The 13,882-nt window shown below is 44.7% G+C and overlaps 1 protein-coding gene across 4 annotated transcripts in view; it reads left to right on the top strand.

Moving 5' to 3' along the window:
* Positions 1-378: 378 nt before the first annotated feature.
* LOC121474212 (spermatid perinuclear RNA binding protein) overlaps positions 379-13,882 on the top strand; it is a 148,769-nt gene continuing 135,265 nt past the window's right edge. For 3 of the 4 annotated variants that reach the window (XR_005983291.1, XR_005983290.1, XM_041727119.1), the window contains exon 1: positions 379-434. The gene's annotated coding sequence lies outside the window, so the exon portion shown is untranslated. The remainder of the gene's footprint in view (positions 435-13,882) is intronic. The other variant, XM_041727121.1, reaches the window with a different exon arrangement.

Below are 13,882 nucleotides of genomic sequence, written 5' to 3'. Positions count from 1 at the left end.
GCCCGCGGCCTCCAGCAGCGTGAGGTCCCTGCGCGCTCCCAGGTGCGCAGTTGGCGCAGGCGGCGGTGCGGCACGGCGGGGGCGGGCGGGCGGGCGCTGGCCGCGCTCTCAGGTACGGCGGAGTGCGCGTGGAGGGGGCGCGCGGCGAGCGAGGGGGCGGGCTTTCCGTTCCCCAGCAGCCGCGGCCCCGCCCCCGGGATCGGCCAATGGGCGCGCTGGGCGGCGTCACGTGCTCGCCGCCGCCGCCGCCGCCGCCGCCGCCGCCGCCGCCGAAGCGGAGACCGGAGCCGCGAGCGCCACCAGGGCAGCAGCCGCCGCAGCCGCCGCCGCTGGGCTGAGGAGCCGGGGACGCGGGCGGACGAGGTGGCGGCGGCGGCGGAGCGGGAGCGGGAGCGGGAGCGGGGCCCGGGCGCAGGCAGAGCGCGGCGGTTCGGGTAGGCGCCTGCGCGGCGGGCCGTCCGGGCGGGCGGCGGTTAAGGTGGCGGTTGAGGCGGTTGGCGGAGCCGGCCCGGGCCCCGCATTGTTTGTTGTGCGTCCTTAGCAGCGGCGGCGGCGGCGGCGGCCCGGGCGGGGAGCGGGGAGCGGGGAGCGGGGAGCGGGGAGCAGCTCCGGCATTGTGGCCGCCGCCGCGTTGCCCGGCCGCTTCGGGCTAGGGCGGCGGGCGGCGGGCTAGGGCGGCGGGCGGCGGGCGGCGGGCGGCCGTCCTCGCCCTGGGGGCGCGGGGTCCCGGCCCGAGGCGGGGAGTGGGGGAGGGCGGGGGCCTCGGCGGGTCGGCGGCGAGGGCCCGGGCAGGTGTCGGAGGACAATGGGGGCAGGGGCCGGCAGCGGGGCTGGGGGCCGGCGCAGGGTGTGGGCAGACTTGGGGAAGGAAGGTGGAGGGACCCGGCCCGGCGGAGCGGGAGGGCCTTCGCGCAGGGTCGGGGGCCCGCCGGGGCCGGGGCGACGGGGGCGGGCGGGGGCGGCCGGGGCGTCGGGAGGGTGTGAGGGAGGGTGTGAGGGGGGACGAGGGGAGGGGAGGGGCGAGTGTGGTGGGAACGCGGGAGGGTAGTAGGGCGGGGGGGGGGAGCGGACGTCCCGGTCGGGCTGCGTGTGAGGGGCAGGGACTGGGGTGCCAGGAAGGCGCCGGACAAGGTGAAGGGAGGCGTGGAGAAGGTGTGCAGGTGGGGGCAGGTGGCGCGGGGAGAGGCGTGGAGGGGCCCGGGGCCTCCGGAGTGCTGGTGAGGGCCGGGGAGGTTTGCAGACGGGTAGGCCCAGAGGCTTCGGGGACCTTGGAGGGACGTGAGGACGGTGCCTGGCCAGGAGGTGTGCAGGGAGGACCAGGAGGGGCAGGACAGTGTTGGGGCTGGGCCAGTGGGACATGGGGGGAGGACGCGTCCAGGGAGGAGGCTGGTGTCTGTGGTGCTGGAGCCGGGGGAGCAGTGCGGGGCAGGAGGAGGAAGGTGATTGGAGCAGGGCCGGAGTTTGAGGGAAGTGAGGCCGGTGGAGCGGGGGGATGGGCATGGGCATGGGCATGGGCATGGGCAGGAGGTGTACACGGTGTTTAGCGGGTAACAGAAAGGAGTGAAACGGAGAGTGTTCTTGTGGGAAGCAGAGGTGTGGGTGGGGGAAATACAGATGTAGGTGCAGGAGCAGCAACAGGAACCCGGGGTTGAACCCTGCGGGGACAGGTGGAGTGGAGTGTGTGTGAGGCAGAGGGCCATAGGTGTCGGGGGCGAGGGAGATGTTCTTGGGGGCAGCTGAGGTGTGAAAACAGATGGGAGAAAAATGTTTTGGGGGCAGGCAGTGAGGAGGGAAGCCGGGGAAGAGACGGGGGGGGGGGGGTGGTACGTGTCTGAAGGGAGATCAGTGGAGGGAGGGAGGGAGGGATTGGAAGGGGAGGGTCGCAGGTCTGGAATACAGTGCCCAGAGGGAGGGAAGCATAGCTTGAGGGCGCTACATTTTGTCTGGTGGAGAGAAGGGGATAGGCAGGGAAGAGAGGGAAGAATGGGGGGAAGACAGGAGACTTCTGGGTAGAAGATGTAGAGAAGAATGCGTAGTATATAATGGGGTAAAAGAGGGGCAAGGTAGGGAGGTGTGTGGATGTGTCTGTGACTAGAAAGGGATATCGGATTGGGGTGATGGTAGGGGAAGTGGGTTGCCCAGGTTTAGGGGCAGGAAATGACTATTCAGGTCGGAGAGAGTTAGGAAAACAGGTTGCTTAAAAGAATGGAAGGAGCAGGGTGCTAAAGAGTGGGGAGAGATTGGGAAACCTTGAGTCCTGAGAGATTAAGGGATTCAAAAATTTTAGGTCACTGGGAATATAAAAAAAAAAGACAAAATGCAGAAGTTGGAAAATCAAAGACCAAAACAAAAGAGAGGGGATTGCATTCTGGATGTAGAAGAACTGAAGAGTGCGTTGTGGTGTGTGTGTGCATCCTGGAGGGATATTAATGAAAAATGGAGGACATTAAGCCCTGTACATATCTGAAAGTTCATGCCTGTAGGATCCAAGAGATAAGAAGCCCAATTTTAGTTCCAGAACCGTGTGACTGGGGAAGGGATAAGGGAGAGCTGAGTGGTACACACTCCCAAGTTTGGAGGACGTATATGTGGTGGGATTTGTCCTAGTGCCTTGTGCTGACAAGTGTGCAGATAGAAGAGCCATACAGGGTTGTGTGGAGTGCACCACAAGTGAATAGAAATAGGATTGCAGCAGGTGCAGGGCAGATGCCTTTGTGAAGATACTGCAAGAGAGCAGGGCCCAGTGTCTGTAGCATTTGAAGGCTGTGCATCAGGGAGGAAGGGATACCTTGGTGCAGTGTCTCAGCTACCCTGGTGCTTTCTGGGTAATGGGGCAGTTTTCAGGCTCTCAGTGATGTAATATCTGAGTCCTGTGCTAGAGGCAGACAGAGGTAATGTATATATCTAGGTCCTGAAAGTAGCAGGAGTTCCTGCGATTCTTTAATTCTCTTTCAAGGTGCAAATAAATAACTGATCCTGGGTTGTCGGCCTTTTCTCCCAAATAGTTCAAGTAAAATTTAGTTGGAGGCTTTTGGATTTTCTGGTATTTTGATTTGAGTTAGGGAGTGTAGTTGTTAGCTTTATTGAGGAAAGACTTTTGGGGATGTATGGACATACAGCCAATCAGCTTGCCAGACACATAGAAATAACCTTTAGGGGTCTGAGCACAGATATTTCAGTGCAGGTCTCCTTTCAGTGTTCTGTGGCTTGTGTTAGATTCTTTGGGATTTGGGAGGATTAAGGAAACTGCTTTGAGACTGCCTTAGTAAGCAGGGTTTTCTAGAATCTTGGAAAACGATTTCCCTTTTGACAGTTGAAAATTCAGTCTTGTCAGATTTTGCAAAAAATAATTTCATCATGTTGCAGAAATAACTTTAATTATCTCTTTGTGGGCTTCATGTAGTGGGTAATGTAGTACCTGGTATGATTTAAAATAAAGGTCTGCTTTGATGCCTTGGGAAGCTTTCTGGGTTGATTAGTTTTCTCCTTTTGTCAATTTAGGAAGTATCTTAATGCGTCCATTTTAAGTTCAAATAATAAGTTTGAGTGGAAGTGGGAATCTTGCCTAAACATAATGAGGGCTTAGCAGAACAACACATTTTAAGTAATCTGCATGTGTAAATATAAATATTTGAAAAATAAACTGGGAGCTAATCATTTTTAAAATCCAAATTTAAAGTGCACCATGAAGGCAACAAAATAGTGTTCTGAAGGTATTGCTATAAGAAGATTATATGTTTTGGAGGGAAAGGTTTTAAACCATAATATGCCTTCCATTGAAATTCTTTGCAGTATTTTGAGGTGTGATATATGTGTAGAATGCAGTTATAAGGAGCATGTTTGACCCTTTTGGCTCCCTGGCAGAGAATTTGAGCAGTAGGATACAAGATGAATAGAGTGACCTTTGAAAATTTTCTCCAGTATGGCTATTGTTTTCTCCTTGTATTTTTCAAGTCTTTGTGTTAGTTCATTTTATTGATTTGGGGCAAGCAGTATTTTCTTGCTCAGAATACTCAATTCTGGCAGTGTTCTGATGGATGTATTGTTCCGTGAAGTTCTATGGTTTGGATACTTTGTAGGCACTTGGAAATATTGTCCTAAGTTTATGAACCAAGGAAAGCAGGTTTTATTTAGACTTTGTAGGCTAAATAATTGGGTCCGGTTTTATTTTCACTGGTGACTTGCTGGACGAGATACTTAATCCCTTTGTGCTGGTTTCTTCTCCAGAAACCTGACTCTGTCTACCTCCCATGAGAATTGAGATGATTTATATAAAAAAAGTTTTAAGTCTTTCAGGAAGATTAGAACTGTGTAAATATGGGGAATAGGTGTTATTTCCTTAGCTCCTTTTTTCTTTCTGTCTTGGTCAAATAAGAGCTGGTACTTCAAAATTTGGCATTAGGTGGGTTAATAGTGCAAAACTTGGATAGAGATGAAACTTCTGTGAATGTCAGAGATGTCTGCAAATTGAAGTTTGTTCATTCTTTGCTCTCCTGTCTCATCTTTTCTGGCTCATTTCTGCAGTTGAGTGTTGGTGTGGATTTGAATTCTTGAGTATGAGCAGAAGATTGTGTGAGAGACATTCTGCATTGTGGCTATAGCCTGAGATGGCTTCTAAGCTTGAATTTCCAGAGATGGGGCATTTCTCTCACTCAGTGAATTCGCTTTCTTTCTTTCTTTCTTTCTTTTTTTTTTTTTTTTTGAATTCATTTTCTGAATCAGGAGTAATAAGTACATTTTCCCACATATTTTGTAGAAAATCAAGTAATTTTCAGTGACTTGAACAGAAAAATAGAGCTATCCCTCTTCTAGTGGCATTAAACCCCCTCCTTTAGATTTATTGAATACTTTTTCCTTTTTTTAAGTTTTAGTTCTCAAATACCCATTCTTTTGACATTTTCAATCCTGTTGACAGGTTATGCTTTATTTGAGGAGGAATGATATTTAAATGCTTTAAAAATGTTTATTAGTTGTAAAAAACCTGAAGATGCTGGTTATGATTGACATTGCAAAAATGTAAGTAGTAAGTTTCTTTTTAGACATTCATTTGCTTGAGCTTAGTAATACCCAGCCCTGATAATATTTCTGTGCTAGCTGACTTTTTTTCTTTCAGATTTTATTTTATTTAAAAGATTTATTTATTTTAGAGCAGAGGGCGGGCAGAGGGAGAGAGAATCTCAGACTCCTCGCTGAGTGTGAAGCGCAAAGGGGTTGAGATCATGACTTGAGATGAAACCAAGAGTCAGACACCCAACTGACTGAGCCACTCAGGCAGCCCTTTATTTATTTTTTATTTTTTTTTAAAAGATTTTATTTATTTATTCATGAGAGACACACACAGAGAGAGGCAGAGACACAGGCAGAGGGAGAAGCAGGCTCCACGCAGGGAGCGCTATGTGGGACTCGATCCCGGGTGTCCAGGATCACGCCCTGGGCTGAAGGCAGGCGCTAAACTGCTGAGCTACCCGGGGATCCCCCAGGCAGCCCTTTAAGATTTTATTTATTCATGAGAGACACACACAGAGAGAGGCAGAGACACAGGCAGAGGGAGAAGCAGGCTCCATGCAGGGAGCCTGACATGGGCCTCGATCCCAGGTCTCCAGGATCACACCCTGAGCTGCAGGCGGCGCTAAACCGCTGCGCCACCGGGGCTGCCCAAAGATTTGATTTTTAAGTAATCTCCACAGCCGACATGGGGCTCCAACAACCAACCCTGAGATCAAGAGCCACTTGCTCCACCAACTGAGCCAGCCAGGAGCCCTGCTGATCTGTTCTTAATAGTTTACTCTCTTATATAAGATGTTTGCACCTCCATTCTCTATCTTCATTTATTTTGCATACATCCTTTATTGGAAAATTGGTTGTTTTTAAAATTTTGTTCAATAAAAAAACTGTTTCTGACAGGTAATTATGAGAGGCTTCATAATCCAGTCTAATTTTAGAAAACTTCTTGGAGAAATGTAAGTTAAATTTTTTTTAAAAAAATATTTATTTATTCATGAGAGACAGAGAGAGAGGCAGAGACATAGGCAGAGGAAGAAACAGGCTCTATGCAGAAAGCCTGATGTGGGACTTGATCCAGGAATTCCGGGATCATGCCCTGAGCCAAAGGCAGGCATCCCATAAATTAAATTTATATGTCAGTTAAATCAGAAAAGAATAAAGTGATGAGGCCAGATTAGGGGTGATATAAATTTTCAAATGATTTAAGCCTGAAAGATCTGCAAGTCTGTAACTTTTAGATCTTGCATTGAATAGTGAGGCAACCCATAGGACCTGATTTTATAATTTTCTTTTCTTTTTCTTTTTTTTTTGATTCAAAAGGTGGTTTTATTAAAGCACTGGGATAGGACCCATGGGCAGAAAGAGCTGCCTGATTTGTCACTTTCATGCCTAATTTGTTGTATTTCTTGTTTTAAGGGTCCTTGACGTACATCATTTTTGAGAAGTATGGTGTCTGCCTCACAAGAGAATTTGATATATGTGTGTTGCTGAATGAACGAGTGCCTTAGTTATTTGATACTACAATATCTTAGTTATTTGATATTAAAATTCTCTTCTGATAAAACGCTATGTTGAACATTTGCTTTCTTGAGTTAACTTTAGCACATCTCGAAAGGGTATAGTTGATTATGTGATTATGTGTATAATAAAATGTGTATAATAAAATCACAGCCTTGCATTGTGTGACTTTATGGTTCATTTCCATTTGAAGAGTGAGAATTTTGCAGCAGGTTGTGTAATAAATTCTGAGGTGTTTCTGGGTCATGCATAAGGTGTAGTTTCTTACTGCACCTGCAGAATTTCCTTTTCTTTGCAGTTTTCCAGGTACCAGGACTTTTCACAGTATGCTGTTGGGCAGATGCAGATCAGCATTTTGTTTCTAAATTGAATTTAACCATATTAATACTATTGACTAAAGCAAGTATGAATTTAATCATATTAATACTGTTGACATAAAGCAAATAGTAATTATCCTAGGAGACTGTCTAGATTTTTTTTTTTTTAATCGTGCTTACCTGTTCTACCAGGTTAATTCACCCAACATGCATTGACTTTAGGCTCAAAGGCCTGTTTTGTGCCAGACCTAAGATTTCTTAGTAGGGCTCTATAATACTGTTCTGAGTAAAGAATAGATCCTCCCTTAGATAGATTGGCCCTTAAGGTGAAAATGGAGTCTATAACTTCGGTTACCTATGTTCAGGCATAACTGAAAATCAGTATGTTTTAAAACAGCTAGGTAGTGATCCGGTAGAGAGGTGGTTTGTTTCTAGTAAAGATAGGGGCAAGTTAATTCTCTCTTTTTGTTTTTAAGATTTTTATTTATTTATTCATGAGAGACACAGAGAAAGGCAGAGACACAGGCAGAGGGAGAAGTAGGCTCTGCACGGAGAGCCCAATGCGGAATACAATCCCAGGGCCCTGGGATCACGACCTGAGCTGAAGGCAGATGCTCAACCTCTGGGCACTCAGGTGCCCCAGTTTATTCTCTCTTTTTTTTTTTTAAAGATTTTATTTATTCATTCATGACAGAGAGGGGGAGAAGCAGGCCCTATGCAGGGAGCCTGACGTGGGACTCGATCTTGGGTCTCTAGGATCACACCCTGGGCTGAAGGTGGTGCCAAACCACTGGGCCACAAGGGCTGCCTGCCCCAGTTTATTCTTAATGCTGTTTATAATTCCAAGTAAATCTAAAACTCCTCAAACATTGCATCTAATCACAGGCTTTTGTACAACTTAGACCTACATTTTAACTTAATGAAGTACAGGGTAGCTCTTAATTCTGGACAATTCGGTTTTAGTTAGCAAAACTAGTGAACTAGAGGGGAAGGGTGTTACAATTTTGGTAATGTAGGTTAACAGCTGGAGAGACTAACATTTAGAACTTTTGGTATGCATATTTTCAGCTGTTTTTGAAGTAAGCTGTAAATAAGCTTTTAATGTCACGGTTAGTTTGGAAGAACAGATATCAAACATATTGATGATGCTTTTAAAAAAGATGGTATCTCGGGGATCCCTGGGTGGCTCAGCGGTTTAGCGCCTGCCTTTGGCCGGGGGCGAGATCCTGGAGTCCCGCGATTGAGTCCCACGTCGGGCTCCCGGCATGGAGCCTGCTTCTCCCTCCGCCTGTGTCTCTGCCTGCCTCTCTCTCTCTCTCTCTCTCTGTCTATCATAAATAAATGAATAAATAAATCTTTTTAAAAAAAAGATGGTGTCTCAAAGATATGTATTAACTGTGATTCTCTTTGATACACCAGCTTTGTGGTAAATATGGCATTATACAAAATTGGCTTTTGAGGGGCACCTGACCTCATGTTGGGTATAGAGATGGGCAAATAAAATAAAGAAATAAAATCTTATGGGCAGCCTGGGTTGCTCAGCGGTTTAGTGCCGCCTCTGGCCCGGGGCCTGATGCTGGGGTCGCGGGATCGAGTCCCGCTTCAGGCTCCCTGTGGGGAGCCTGCTTCTCCCTCTGCCTGTCTCTCTCTCTCTCTCTGTCTCATGAATAAATAAATAAAATCTTAAAAAAAATAAAATCTTCAAAATTGACTTTTGGTCAGTATTATTGTTTGGTAGTGTTCTTTATTTTTAGAGTATATGGTTTGCATACCTGGACTTTGGTCTCTGTGGAAGCTGTTTAATAATGTAGGTGAACAGGAGAGTGTTACATTTAAGAGAAGTGGAGGCACAGAGTTGACTATAGAGCAGAGCTAGGCGGACTTTCAGAACACCCTTTCAGAGGTTCCATATCAAATACCTGTTGGTCCCCAAATTTGGCCAGGAAGGTTGATGGCTGGGCAAATTTGAAACCTGCTTTTTTCAGTCAAGCCTTTGAGTGAAAGGATTGCCTGCAGTAATGCGTGGCCTTCCTAGGGAATTTGGAGCCCAAGAATTATGCGGTAGTAATGAATCTGAAGAAAAGGGCTAGCAGTTGGGTGGATTCTCCTTTTTAGATTATTCCCAGAGATTATTCCATGATCGTGTGTGCAACCTTGACTGCCATATTGGGCAGGAGATTGTTGTTGACACCAGAAGACTTGGCTTCGAGGTCCCATCCTGTTATTTACTAGTTGTAGATCTCCTCATATATAAAATTGGAATAAGACCCCTAAGTTATAGAGTTATTTTGAGGATTAAAGAAGAAAACTGTAAGCTCTGAAGCACATAACTTTTTTTGGAAGGGAGGTTGAGGAGAAATTAAGGGCATGCTTTAAAGTAATGAGAACAATTTGACTTAGAAGGACTGGATTTTTTTTTTTTTTATCATGGCATTTTCAAATGCACATGAAAGAGAACAGTACAGTGAACCCGTCAACTAGCGTCAACAATTATCAGCATTTTGCTCCTTTTATTTTATCTGTCCATACTCACAATTACTTTCTGTTGTTTTTGTTGGAATATTTACAGCAAATCTTGGATATCATATACTTATCTCATTAAATATTTCAGCATGTATTTCTAACAAGATCCTAAAAACGTAACCACAAAACTTTTAACTGTCTAAATTAACTATAATTCCTTATCTAATGCTCAGGAGGAACTGGATTTGAAAAGTAGCTTTACTACTCACCAGCTTTGTGTGTTAATCAAATTACTTGCTGTCTCTGAGCTTCTGGTTCCTTATCTGTAACATAAAGATAATACCTCATGAAGTTATATGAGCTTAAATGAAATAACATATAAAAGGCTTAACGTGAGTGTTCTCAGTAAATGGCCCAGCCTCTCTCCTGAGCCTCCTATGGCATGTGAATCAGGATTATGGGCTGCCCTCCTTCTTTCTTTAGTGTCACAAAAAACTAACAGTATACTCTGGAATGACTGCCCACTAAGCTAGTGAAATTTCTCTTCATTGAGCTATTTGACTCTTTTAGTGAAATTCTATAGCAGTTGAAACCATGTCTGTTCTCCCCCTCCTGTAACTCATTATTCTGTCTAGTGGCTCATTCTAGTCAGTATACACATGCTGTTATTTCCATCTATTTTTTAAAAACAACTCTTTTTTTGACTATGCTGTTTCTTATAGATGCAACTCAATTTCTCAACTTCTTGAAAAAGTTGCTTCTACCCATCTTCAGTTCTCCTGTTCTCTCCTGACCCTACAATAATGAGACTTTCAACCTGATTACTGAAACGGCTCTTGTTGAAACCACCAAGTTTAATTCTTAGTTGACCCATTTAGCAGCATTTGGTGCAGTGAATGTCTCTTTCCTTGAAACACTTTCTGCTCTGGTTTTTTGGGATACCATACTCTGCTGTTTTTCTTCCTATCTCCTCAGCTTCTTTGTTGGTTCTTCCTCATAACTACTACCTCTTAATATTGGACCACCCCATGGGATCTGTATTCTTTATTCTCCTTCCCTGGCAATCTCATCCCATCTCATAGCTTTAATACCGTATATATGCTGATGATTCTCAAATTCTTATCTCTGAAATTCCAGACTTGTATGTCCTACTGCCTATATTGACACCTCCACTTACTTACTTACTTACTTACTTACTTATTTATTTTTTCCACTTACATATTTTATTGGCATCTCAAACTTGTCCCAAACCAAACTCCTGATTTTTACCCTGCCCCCTCTTTTCTGCCCTTCTCCCATGTTTTAGTAAATAACAACTTTCTCCATCTTTCTAGTTGCTCAGGCCAAACAAAACATAGAGTTACCTTGACTGTCTTTCACATAGCGCATCTGACCCATTGGGAAATCTTGGCAGTTCTACCTTCAAACTGTATCCAGACTCTGCCGCTTTTCATCATCTCCACTGATTTAAGTTTACATCAGTTCTTTTTTTTTTTTAAGATTTATTTATTCATTTATGATAGAGAGAGAGAGGGGGCGGGGCAGAGACACAGGAGGAGGGAGAAGCAGGGTCCATGCCGGGAGCCCGACGCGGGAGCCCGACGCGGAACTCGATCCCGGGACTCCAGGATTGTGCCCTGGGCCAAAGGCAGGCGCCAAACCTCTGAGCCACCCAGGGATCCCCCCACATCAGTTCTTTTGAATTATTGCAGTAGCCCTTTTTTTGCTCTTGCCCCTTTATATTCTGTTCTCAACCATAGCAAGAATGATCCTTTTAAAAAGTTAAGTCAGATTTTGTCTCTTTCTGGTCAGAACCCTCTGGTGATTCCCTGTCTTAGAACAAAATGCTGAGTCCTATCTGTCAAGGTCTTATGTGATTAGATACCTTTTTCTTTCCTCTCTGACCACAGTGGCCTTCTTGCTGTTTCTTTAATGTGTCTCAGGTCCTTTGCACTTGCTGCTTGCCCTCCTTAGAGTGCTGTTGCTCAAATATGTGATTGGCTTCATCTTTGTCAGGTCTTTTTGCATATCTGCTCTTTCTGGTGAGGCTTTCCCTTACCACCCCATTAAAATGGCAGCCCCTTTATCTGGCCCTCCCCAGCCTTCCATTTCCCCTTTTTCTCATCACCACTCATTACCACTTAAACCATTTCACTTCTATTTTGCTTATTTTGTTTATTGCCTTTTTACCTCAACTAGAGTATAAGTAAGCTCCATAAAGGCAAGGATTGTTGCTCATTTTGTATTCTCTAGATTTTAAGCACCTAAAACAATGCCTGGCACTAAGTAGGTCCTTGAGTATTTGTTGAATGAATTATTCTTTTATAACTTGTAGTCTGTTACTTGGTGAACATGCTATAGTGCTAGTGTTTCAGTTGGAATTTCAGTTTTTCCTATGGAATAGTATGCACCTTTAAGTCTTTATGATGTATTTTTCTTCTTAATGACTATCCTTTTATAAGACTAGTGTTTTATTATTCATCATAATTTTGAGTATTATAATGCACTGTGCTAGTTGGATGGGGGGTTGGGATACAAGAATAAAGTACATATAGCCCCTGACCTTTATGAATTTACAGTCTGTTAGGATAGATGATGGTGTGGGTATATGTACATATATATATATGTGTGTGTGTATTTTTTAAAGGTAAGACCTTAGATAAGATGGTCCAGGAATTCAGAAGAGCAAGAAATTATTTCTTGCTAAGGGAGGGGAGGAATAAGGGAGGGACTTCAGAGAGGATGTGATATGTACATCTGTACTGAGCCATGGAAAACAAGTAGGGTTAGATAATGAGCAAATAGGGAAGAGAATTGCATATGGAGGAGATTACGTTAGCAAAATAAGAATGTTCAAGATTTCTTTGAGATAGAATAAGTGGTTCAGTAGTTAAAGGTGAGAGAATATCAAAGGAATGGAAGGAGTGTAAATTTGGAGAGGAATGTTGGAGCCACTGAAGGAAGGGCTTGAATGCAAGGATGAGGAACTCAGACTTTATTGACAGTGAGGCTTTAGTGAAAGGCTTTTGAGCAAGAGTGGAGGGATGGTATTATTAGGGCTGTATTTGTGAATTTGATAACTACCTGAAAAGAGAGGCTGAAATGCATACACTGATTAAGATGCTGTTGTACTAGAAGAAAAAAATTGATAAAAGTGGTGGAAACAGATATAGAAGGGATGCCTTGAAACTGGTGAACTGGGCAGCCCGGGTGGCTCAGCGGTTTAGTGACACCTTCAGCCCAGGGCATGGTCCTGGGGTCCTGGGATCGAGTCCCACATCCGGCTCCCTGCATGGAGCCTGCTTCTCCCTCTGCCTGCGTCTCTGCCTCTCTGTGTCTCTCATAAATAAATAAATAAAGTCTTAAAAAAAAAAAAAAAGAAACTGGTGAAACTTGGTAACTGAATGTGAGGGCTGAGTGACAAGTCTACAGGTTACAAGCCCGGTTAATTGGGCAGACTAGGGTGCCCTGAAGAGAGGCAGGAAATCCAACAGAAGTGGGATTAGGAGGCTAGTTTAGTTTTCATATTGAGTTTGCACGTGTGGTGGTGACATTTCAGGTGATGATTGTTTTGATAAAAAGATAATTAGGAATGTTTAGAAAGGGTGTGCATCTGTGGTTTTATGCTTTCAGTTTGGTATTAACTGCCAGAAAGAGAAGACTTGATTGCTAATCTGTTCCTGAGGTCTGAATCTAGATAATTGATTTGGAGGCATCCAGAGTTTTCTTTTGATTTGTAAATGGCTCCACTTGTTTCACTAAATTTGTTAGATAAAATTGCTCTAGGTTGTAAAGCACTTCATGTATTCTCAGCAGCTTGTTACAACTTGGATGTCATCTTTTGAGCTTTCCTTTACTGATTCATGGTCTATAGATATCTAAACTCTGTCCCACCCTTTTGAAAACAACAGATGAGAGGCATCTGGGTAGCATAGTTGGTTAAGCGTCTGACTTTGGCACTCATCATGATTCTGGGGTCCTGGGATCAAGCCCCACATTGAACTCCCTGCTCAGTGGGGTACCTGCTTCTCACTCTCCTTTGCCCCCGCCACCCTCACCTCCCACTTGTGCACCCTCTCTAGCTCTGCCCTCTCTCTCAAATAAATAAATAAAATATTAAAAAAGAGAGAGAAAACAGATGAGAGTTCCCAACTAGACACCTGGATCACTTTGTTGAGATATTGTTAACAGGTTTGCATGATCATATCAAACTCCCCCCCCCCCCCCCCCCCCGCCCCTTCCCCTTAGGATTTAGAAGTACATTGGAGGAAGACAAGCCTTCTACCCTAATTAATGGTAGTTAAGGTGTTAGTTGCCAAAACATCAACAACCTACACTTAACAAAATACCAGAAGATATCAGAGGATTTAGCTTCTCTTCCAGGCATATCAAGAACAGATTAAGATTCCTTTAGATTTATAACCTTTTCAGAGTCTTGTAGCAGGAGGAGTTTTTAATCCGAAGGTCATTTTTGGAAAAAAATATTTGCAAAATAATGTTGGTTATTGTATACAATTTTTATTTATAGGCTGTCTAGTGATGTATTATATATTTTTATACTTAATGCATTTTTAATAGTT

Source organism: Vulpes lagopus, chromosome 12, assembly GCF_018345385.1.
Source record: "Vulpes lagopus strain Blue_001 chromosome 12, ASM1834538v1, whole genome shotgun sequence".
Lineage (NCBI taxonomy): Eukaryota > Metazoa > Chordata > Mammalia > Carnivora > Canidae > Vulpes > Vulpes lagopus.
The sequence above is the reverse complement of the archived record's forward strand: the minus strand, read 5'-3'. Positions and strand labels throughout refer to the sequence as shown.